General features: G+C 49.2%; 1 non-coding gene across 1 annotated transcript; it reads left to right on the plus strand.

Annotated features, from left to right (window-relative positions):
• Positions 1–2,476: 2,476 nt before the first annotated feature.
• LOC136332557 (small nucleolar RNA U3) lies at positions 2,477–2,688 on the plus strand. Its single transcript, XR_010730772.1, has one exon. It is a non-coding gene; the product is annotated as a small nucleolar RNA U3 (small nucleolar RNA).
• Positions 2,689–10,558: the final 7,870 nt, after the last annotated feature.

Raw genomic sequence — 10,558 nt, forward strand, 5'->3', positions numbered from 1 at the left:
CCATCCCTCGCTTTTCTGGGACCTCAGACAAATCCTGTTGAGACTCAGTTTGTTTTTTCAGCAAATGGGGCTGATTTCAACTGCTGCCTCTCAGTGTGTGGGTGGGGGCTACAACAAGAGGAGAGGTCGGAAGTCTGGGTGCTGTTGTCCCTCCCCACTCAGCTTTCACCTCTGGAAACTTTCTAACACGGGAGAGGGGTGGGATGTAAAGCGTGACCCCACAGTACAGAAAGGGGGTGCTGAGCCTCAGAGGAGTGGGCTCATCGAGGCAGTGACCCTAGGAGGGAGGGTTGGAAGTACACCCAAGGTCCTCCCACCTGTGGCAGGTTGGAGCAATGGTTGTGGGCCCAGGCAGGACTGGGGAGAAGGACATCTGAGTGGCCCGAAGTGAGGCTTAGAAGGGCTGAAGGAGAGGGTGCTGGCAGTTCCCAGCCTGAAGTTTGGTGACAAATAAAGGAGCCTGAGAGAGAAAGATCTGAAGGAGAAAGATAGGTCTGAGAGAAAAGTAAATGGTCTAAGGGAGAGGAGAGGGTCTGACGGAGGAGGTGAGGCTCTGATGGAGGGCGCCTGGTCTGAGAAAGCCTGAGAAGGACTAAGTGAGGACAGTGGCACTGAGGGAGGGAGGGGGAGAAACCTGGGGGAAAAGAACGGTCTGAGGGAAAAGGAGAGTGGAGATGAATGTGAGAGAGCAGAATTGAGGGTCTGAGAGTGGAGGGCATGGTTTGTGGAGGAGGAGCAGCTGTAGGAGGACCTTCTTGAGGGTGAAGGGGAGAGAGGCGGGCTTGGGCAGTCAGCAGGAACTCAGGGGAGGGAAGGAAAGAGGCCTGGAGTCAGCCCCGCCCTGCAGCTGTCTCTGATTTCCCAGAATCTTCTGCTGCTCAGGAAAGTCCCAGCTCCCTCAGCCGCCTCCCTCAGTGTCGGGAATGGAGGATGTGGAACCAGGATGGCTACCCCCTTCATTCCCCCCCTGACTCCCTGCACCCGAGAGGGGAGGACTAGGGTCTCCCCTCTCTGGGCCTTGAACTGTGGAGGTGCCCTGCTGGCAGGGGCAGCCCCTGGATGAGTCCCAGAAACTTCCCAGAGAAGGCCGAAAGTCCTGCTTGGTGTCTAACCACTTTCCCTTATTTAGTTTGCCTTTTGTACCTGTTCAGATCTCCTCTTCCTTCAGATTGCTTCTTCTCCCCTTGTCCTCCTCCAAAACCCACTGGGGAAGGAAGGGCCAAGATTGTACCTGTTCAGGATCCCAAGAAGGAAATGAAGAAGTCCCAGCTAGAAGGCTGTGGGCCTGGGGCAGCTTTCTTGCTCTAGGAGCCTCAGTTTTCCCTTCTAAGAGCAGAGGCTAGGGCTAGGCCTTGTCTGACTTTGTTCTCTGCCTGGATGCAAGTCCTGTCTCCAACTTTCCTTAGCATAGTGACTTAACCTTATAGAGATTCAGCTAGCCATAAAACATCCTGATGTATAAAACAGATTCAATCAAGAAAGGAATGCTTCCACCTGGGTGGTGTAGTGGAGAGAGTGTTGAACTAGAACGATGAGGAACCAGCTTGGAAACTCTGAGGTTGCTGGCTTGATCCTGGCTCACCAGCTTGAATGTGGGGTGGCTTGCTAGCTTGAGCATGGGATCATAGACATGACCCCATGATCACTGGCTTGAGCCCAAAGGTTACTGGCTTGAGCCCAAAGGTTACTGGCTTGAGCGTGGGATCATAGACACGACCCCATGGTCGCTGGCTTGAGCCCAAGGTCGATGGCTTGAGAAGGGTCACTCGCTCTGCTGTAGCTCCCCCTCCCCCGCCCTGGTCAAGGCACATGTGAGAAAGCAATCAATGAACAACTAAGGTGGCACAATGAAGAATTGATGCTTCTCATCTCTCTTCCTTCCTGTCTGTTCCTCTCTCTGACTCTCCCTCTCTCTGTCTCTGTCAAAAAAAAAAAAAAAAAAAAGAAAAAGAAAAAAGAAAGGACTGCTTCAGTCCTACAGGGCCTGATGGATAGAAATTGCTCAATTCAATTTAGCTGCTATTGTTACTGTTCCTCTTAAAGCCATAGAAATAATAATATACATATGTATATATATATTATTTTTTTTTTAGTGAGAGAGAGAGACAGGGACAGACAAGAAGGAGAGAGATGAGAAGCAGCAATTCTTCATTGCAGCACCTTAGTTGTTCATTAATTGCTTCTTATATGTGCCTTGACTGGGGAGTGGGGGCGGTAAGGGAGCTTCAGCCGAGCCTATGACCCCTTGCTCAAGCCAGTGACCTTTGAGCTCAAGAGACCATGGGGTCATGTCTATGATTCCATGCTCAAGCCAGCGACACCACACTCAAGCTGGTGAGCCTGTGCTCAAGCTGGATGAGCCCATGAGCAAGCTGGGAACCTTGGGGTTTCGAAGCTTAAGCTGACCAATCGTCCTCCTTTAGGGAGGATAGTCCTTCTTTTGTAAATTCCGTCCTCCCTCGAAAAATGTCCTCCTAAGACTATACTTTCAGGGATCATTTCTATAGTTTGTTACTAGAGAAGTTTCTCTGATTGTGTTGAGTACCCGAAACCATGAGGAGGAGTTGCAGTGTTCTCTCCTGAGCGTGAAGCCGGCTCTTGGTGTTGCTTGTGCAACTACCTTTTGCCATTGATGATCGTTCTTCTCTTCCTTTGGGAGAGTAAGAGGGAGAGAATGCAGTCTGAGTGAAAAATATCCTCCTACATGTCCTCCTTTTTGATATTGGAAGACTAATCTGTAAATGTCTGTATTCGATCAATGCAGAGTTGATCCATTGCATGTGATGTGACATATTTGTATCTAAATGAGTACTTTTTCTCACATTATTAAAAATTAATGGGCATTTAAGCATAATTACAATATAAAATATTACAAATGTTTTTATTTTTTTACAAATGTTTTTATTATGCATTTATCATATTATAGTGTATTGTTGCAATGAATAAAATTTATTTTTTATTTATTTATTTTTAAATCATAATTATAAACTGTTGGGGATAGCTTTTTTTTTTTTACAGAGACAGAGTGAGTCAGAGAGAGGGATAGACAGGGACAGACAGACAGTAACGGAGAGAGATGAGAAGCATCAATCATTAGTTTTTCATTGCACATTGCAACACCTTAGTTGTCCATTGCTTGCTTTCTCATATGTGCCTTGACCGCGGGCCTTCGGCAGACTGAGTAACCCCTTGCTGGAGTCAGCGACCTTGGGTCCAAGCTGGTGGGCTTTTTGCTCAAACCAGATGAGCCTGCGTTCAAGCTGGCAACCTTGGGGTCTCGAACCCGGGTCCTCTGCATCCCAGTCCGATGCTCTATCCACTGAGCCACCGCCTGGTCAGGCATGTTTCTTTTATTTATGATATTGTTTTTTTTCAATTTATTTTTGTCCTTTTCATAGTAAAAAAGTTGGTCAACTTAAAGCTGGGTCTTCAGCGTCCCAGGCCGACATGCTGTCCACTGCGCCACTGCCTGGCCTGGCAGTAATAATCATCATCATCGCCAATTAATCCAAACTTTCAAGAGCAGGACCCATTTCATGGAAGAAATTATGACTCAATGTGGCGGTCTTAGAGACTTGGGTTTGAGCCCTGGCTCTATGGGTTTGTTGTGTGACCTTGGATAGGTGGCTTTCCCTCTCTGTGCCTTTGTTATGACTTTATATTTGAGGCTAATAACAGCTCCTGTCTTGCAGGATTGTTGAGCAGATGAAGTGAGACCAGGTATGCAGAATGAATAAATGGATGACATTCATTTTGTCTCCACACTGCCTGCCATGACCCATCAGGTCAGGCCTTCCTGTCACTCTTTTCTGCACAGAAATGAGATTTTACTCTAGGTTGAGCTTCCACTGGGAATTGGCCGACTTAATTCTCTTGACACTTTGTGAAGAAAATGCAACTAAAGCCTGACCAGGCGGTGGCGCAGTGGCTAGAGTGTCAGACTGGGATGCGGAGGACCCAGGTTTGAGACCCCAGAGGTTGCCAGCTTGAGCGCGGGCTCATCTGGTTTGAGCAAGGCTCACCAGTTTGGTCCTAAGGTCACTGGCTTGAACAAGGGGTTACTCGGTCTGCTGTAGCCCCACGGTCAGGGCACATATGGGAAAGCAATCAATGAACAACTAAGGTGTCGCAATGAAAAACTAATAATTGATGCTTTTCATCTCTCTCCGTTCCTGTCTGTCTGTCCCTATCTAGCCTCTCTCTGAGATAGACTCTCTCTCTGCCTCTGTAAAAAAAAAAAAAAAAAAAAAAGAATTGCAAAAAAAGAAAAAAGCAACTAAAACCCTCATCTTACAGACAGGGGAACAGGCACAAGGAGTGAAGTCACTACCTGGGGTCATGCAGCGAGGGTCAAGATTTTAAGCCAGGTTTCTGTACCCCAGCACTCTGGTTACTACAGTCACTGACTGGGAGGGGTGGTCGTTATTCCCAGAGATTGCAGGCCTTCCCTTCCAGCTCAATTCCAGACCCTTATTCCCTGAGAAGAAATGATTTTTTTATTTCATTTATTGTTAAAAAAGATTATTTTAAAATTTACTGATCTTAGAGAGAGGAGAGAGGGAGAAAAAGGGGAGCTTGGGGGGAGGAGTGGGAAGCATCAACTCTGCTTCTCTTATGTGCCTTGACTGGTCAAGCCGGGGGCTTCCAACTGGTGGCCTCAGCACTCCAGGCCAATGCCTTAGCCACTACGTACGCCACTGCAGTGCAGGCTAGGGACATACATTTATATATATATATATATATATATATATATATATATATATATATATATATATATATATTTAATGTTTTTAAAGATTTTATTTATTGATTTAAGGGGAGGTGGCAGAGGGGATGAGAAGTGGTTGCTTCACTCTAGCTGTTCATTGGTTGCTTGTCCTTTGTGCCTTGACCAGGCAAGCCCAGGGTTTTGAACTGGCGACCTTAACATTCCAGGTCAGCACTCTACCAAGGGTATGTTATCAGGTACTTTACTTGGTGGCCTGCAAAGCAGCTTGGCATGTGCAATATCAAGTGGCTGAAGCGAGACAGGTCCACACTGGATTCGGGCAAACAGTAGAGAAACAGCAGAGCCAGAAAGCAGTGGGCCATTCCATTTAATAGAGTCTCCCCATGGTGGACGAGCAAACAGAGAGGGGAAAAACTGTTTCTGACGACAGCAGGCGAATAAACAGCAAAACGGACCCTCATAGTGGCACAGGCAATCCACAGCCTTATTTATTTATTTCCCCTTCCTTCCTTCCTTCCTTCCTTCCTTCCTTCCTTCCTTCCTTCCTTCCTTCCTTCCTTCCTTCCTTCCTTTTCTTTCTTTCTTTCTCTTTCTTTCTTTCTTTCTTTCTTTCTTTCTTTCTCTCTCTCTCTCTTTCCCCTTCCTTCTTTCTTTCCTTCCTTCCTTCCTTCCTTCCTTCCTTCTTTCCTTCCTTCCTTCCTTCCTTCCTTCCTTCCTTCCTTCCTTCCTTCCTTCCTTCTTTCCTTCCTTCCTTTCTTTCTTTCTTTCTTCCTTCCTTCCTTCCTTCCTTCCTTCCTTCCTTCCTTCCTTCCTTCCTTCCTTCTTTCCTTCCTTCCTTCCTTCCTCCCTTTTCTTTCTTTCTTTCTTCCTTTCTTTCTTTCTTTCTTTCTCTCTCTCTCTTTCCCCTTCCTTCTTTCTTTCTTTCCTTCCTTCTTTCCTTCCTTCTTTCCTTCCTTCCTTCCTTCCTTCCTTCCTTCCTTCCTTCCTTCCTTCCTTCCTTCCTTCTTTCCTTCCTTCCTTTCTTCCTTCCTTCCTTCCTTCCTTCCTTCCTTCCTTCCTTCCTTCCTTCCTTCTTTCCTTCCTTCCTTCCTTCCTTCCTCCCTTTTCTTTCTTTCTTTCTTTCTTTCTTTCTTTCTTTCTTTCTTTCTTTCTCTCTTTCTTCTTTCTTTTGAGAGAAGTATGGAGAGAGACAGAAGGGAGAGAGATGAGAAGTATCAACTCGTAGTTGTGTCACTTTAATTGTTCATTGATTGCTTCTCATATGTGCTTGACTGAGGGGCTCCAGCCCCAACCAATGACCCCTTGCTCAAGCTAGATGAGCCCATGCTCAAGCCAGTGACCTTGGGGTTTTGAACCTGGAACTTCAGTGTCCCAGGTTGACACTCTATCAACAGTGCCACCGCTGGTCAGGCAAGAAATGAGTTAGATGGGAAACTGAAGCACAGGGTGGCAAAGCCTGTACCTAAGGGCACCTTTGAGAATTAGTGTGGCCCACGCCACCAGACACACAGAGGGTAGAGCAGACAGATGGAGCATTGCAGCGGGAGGAGACAGAATGAGACCTCAGAGAGGCTCGGGGAGAGCAAGTCAGTTTCACAGACAGGAAGACTGACCCCGTAAGCCTGGTGGGGAGGGACTTGCTCAAGGTCATACAGCTTCTCATCTGAGCTCTGTGCTGGAAGACCAGTCTGGGTCTGCAGACAGCTCTGCTCCCCAAGGCTGCCCTATCCCACCCCCAGAGTGAGTACAGGCCAGCTTCCTGGAGCATGGCTATCACCTCCTGGTTCCTCCCCGCCCTAGGGCCTTGGCAGCTGCTTGAACCCCTGGCACCAAGCATGATCAGCCTACTTGGGGACTAGGCCAAGATTTAATCTTCCCCTTTCTCTTTCTTGCTGGGTCTGCACGCACGGCGCTGAGTCAGAGAATTGCAACATCCTGCTTTGGGACTAGACACCCTCTCCCCACCCCATTAACTGCCTGATCGGACAGGCTGATGCAGTGGGAGGGGGTGTTTGGGAAGGTCAGGTGTAGGGTAGAGAGGTCCCAGCGAGGTGATGGTGGACAGTTGGACAGTGTGATGCTGGACCTCAATGTCCTCACGTGTAAATGAAGCCCACAATCTAATTGTGTGGGTTGGAGTCCCAGCTCTGCCACTTATGAGCTTTGTGACCCTGGGCAAGCGACTTACCCTCTTTGAACCTCAGTTTCCTCTTCTATAAAATGAGAGCAAAAATAGTGCATGCCCCATGGGCTTGTTGTGAGGGTTGGATGAGTTAACACACGTGGGCACAGGCTGGCACGGAGTAACTTCTCAGTAAATGGAAGATATTTTCAAATAAGGCACATTGCTTGGATCCCCCTTCAAGAAAAGACCTGTGGCTCCTTCAGGGGCTGCCTCAGCTTGCCAGTCTGGGACACAGTCTCCTGGGCAGCCCGCAGACACTGGCTGAGCCAGGCAGGGCAGGAGACTCTGTCCCCTTCTGCCCACTGTGGAATTCTTCTAGTGGGCAGTCTTTGCTTCAGGGGCTCCCCTCGAGCTGGCGTCGTGGCCTGACAGTTCCACCAGATCCAGTTCACGTTTTCCTCTTCTTACGTGTTGCCCTCTTAACTCATCTAATCATCTGCTTTCAGGAGGAGCCAACCCATGTCAGTGGCTGTTGGAATCAGACCACCTGAGTGTATTGGCTCTGCCTGGGTGGTTTTGGAGAGGCACCTGATCCTTCTGAGCCTCAGTTTCCCCTTCTGAGACATGAGAATAATAACACGATGGCCAAGAGGACCCAGTGAGTCAGCAGGAAAGCCTTGGGCACATAGCCTGGCACAGATACATCGTGAGCGTCCATGAAAAGAGAGGCGAGCCGGGGTCTACCTTCCACGCTGCCAGCATGCAGTGGTGTGGGCGCCGGCAAGGGCTTAGCCCTCCAGGCCTGGTTGATGAGGCAGGGATGGACCCCTCTGTCCCAGGGTGGGGCCCTCGTGAGGTCAGGCGTGGAAAGCCCTCACCAAGCTTGGCACACTGGTGCCATAGCCAGGGGGCATCACCAGAGTGACTGCTGTGAGGGGTTGGGTCAGGTGGGGGGTGAGGAGAAATCTGTAAGGCAGGTGTGTCCCACCCTTCGGGCCCTGGCCTTGGACTGAGGAACAAAGGGAAGTCCCGGGGCTGGGAAACTATGGTGCCTCTGAGAGAAGTTCCCTGGTTCTAGGATACACCTCGGAGGTGAGGAGGGGAAGCCCCTGCCTACTCATTTAGTCAGCAAGGGAGAAGGGAGAATGTGTAAGGCTGCCTCTCTCATCAGACCAGAGCTTCCCAAGGCTGGGTGGAAGGCCCCCATCATCAGACTGGGAGGTCCCTGAGGTGGGGACACATCCCCATCAGTGTAGGAATTCCTTGTGGGTTTGAATTGTGTTCCTCCTCCACCACATCAGATGCTCCCTGAGAACGAGGGTGTGACTTCTCCACAGATTATATGTTTCTAACAGTGAGTGATGCCTCTCCCACTTGGACTTGGAACTTGGAACTCCCCCTGGGTGGGTGGCTGGGGCATGCCTCTCTCTAGACTATGAGTTCCCTGAAGTCAAGGCAGCGTGCTTTTCTCATGTGTCTAAGACAGTGGTTCTCAACAGTGGGGGCAATTTTGTCTCCCCTCGCAGGGGACATTTGAATAAGTATTAGACTAGACCAGAGCTTCCTGGAGATCGTGGGCATGCCTCCACCATCCTGCTAAAGCTCCCTGAGGAGGAGTCTGGGTCATGACTCCTCCATCAGACTAGCTCACTGAGTTGTGTAGCTTGAATTAGCCATCATACTGGGAGCATTGTGAGAGTGAGCTTGTATTGTTCCTAATCGTAAAGTATGAGCTATGAATTACCCAGGAGCTAGTCTGTTTCCTCTATGAGATTAGTACTGTTTCTTGAGCCTTAAGTTGGAGAAGCATGCCTCCCTGGGGAAGCAGCCTTCCCAAGGGTGGTTGGAAGGCCCCCATCAGCCTCTCAGTCACTCTCCAAGATGGGACAAGCATCCCCAATGAATGAGAGCACGGAGCCTATCCCAGCAGAAGAGATGGCACCTTACCTGAAAAGCCAGTCTTTTCTCTGGAAGTCTTTGTCTCCCCAGCCCGAGGCTACAACCTCCACTGTAGACACCAGAGACTAAAAATACAGATGCAAAAGTCCCCTGGCTCTTGGGCAAGCTGAGTTTCTGCCAGGCCCTTTCTCATTTGAGCCTGGCCCAAGCTGGACTCACCTCCCCTGTACCCAACCACTGTCCCAGTCGGGGCCATCCCTGCCCTCTAACACCTTCTCACAAGAGTGAGGACCAGGTGGGCATGTCTCTACCGCCCCAGCCTGTGGAATCCGGTTGAAAGGCGGGAGCAACTCCTTGCCCTGCGGCCCCCCAGCTGTTCCTCCCTGGGCAGGTTCAGTTTGCACATCTGAAAGCCTAGGGCTGGTGCCATGGATGGACTTGTGCCCGCGGAGCGCCTGGCTCTGGGCTGGCTGGTGAGAAATGGGGTAAACAGGAGCTCTTACTCTCGTCCTGGGCAGGTTAAGTTTGCACATCTGAAAGCCTAGGGCTGGTGCCATGGATGGACTTGTGCCCGCGGAGCGCCTGGCTCTGGGCTGGCTGGTGAGAAATGGGGTAAACAGGAGCTCTTACTCGTCCTGTGCAGGAGGCAGTGGTGGTGGTTGCCTTGTGCCGCCTACTTTGAACGCTACCCACCTCTGGACTTGTCACTTAGGCCTCCTGTGGTCACACAGAGTCACAGTGCATTTGCTCACTTCTGGGAAAATCAAGTTGTATTGTGCGTTTCAGATCCCAAATTCTCTTTTCGTGGGTTCCTGCTGAACCCTCTGGCCTCTGAGCCCACGGCTCAAGAACTTTGCACTCTGGAGAACCCAGCCATCTGGGGAACAGAGAGATGTGGCATTGTGGGGTAAAGAAATATTTTAATATGAAATATAATCTAGAAAATTGCATAAAATATGATGTTCCATTTCACCAACTATTGTAAAAGGAGGATTTGGGTTCAGATAAGGGAACCCAATGCTGTTCCTCAGAAGCCTCTTCATACCTCTTTCAAATCACACCTCTTTCCAGCCCCTCAAGGTAACCCATGTTCTTCTATGCTTTTATCTCTTCATACACTTCCTACCTGTAAAGACACACCTGACCACTACAGTTTTGATTTTTAACCAGAGAAAGAAAGAGAGAGAAAGAGAGAGGGAGGTACAGACAGGGACATACAGACAGAAAGGAAGAGAGATAAGAAACATCAGTTCTTCGTTGAGGCAACTTAGTTGTTCATTGATTGCTTTCTCATATGTGCTTTGATCTGGGGTGGGGTTGCTCTACAGTTGAGCCAGTGACCCCTTGCTCCAGCCAGCAATCTTGGGCTCAAACCAGTGACCTCTGGGCTCAAGCCAGCGACCATGGGGTCTTATCTGTGATTCCGCTCTCAAGCAGGTGACCTTGCACTCAAGCTGGTGAGTCTGCGCTCAAGCTGGTGAGTCCACACTCAAGCCAGCGACCTGGGGATTTCGAACTTGGGTCCTCAATAGCCCAGGCCATTGCTCCATTCTCCATCTACTGCGCCACTGCCTCATCAGGACAGTTTTGAATTTTTAATGAGAGTCCTATAGTACAACTTCTTGGATCTAGCTTCTTCCACTCAATTTTTTGCTACTAGCGTTTGCTTGTATTCCAGCATCTATTGGAGTGTCTCTATTTTCATTACTGTATACTATTTTCCTGCATGAATATACCACAATTTATTAACCCATTCTCCTGTTGATGGGCACATGAGTGGTTTCCAGTTTCAGACTCTTTGGAAC

This window comes from Saccopteryx bilineata, chromosome 3, assembly GCF_036850765.1.
Source record: "Saccopteryx bilineata isolate mSacBil1 chromosome 3, mSacBil1_pri_phased_curated, whole genome shotgun sequence".
Taxonomy (NCBI): Eukaryota; Metazoa; Chordata; class Mammalia; order Chiroptera; family Emballonuridae; genus Saccopteryx; species Saccopteryx bilineata.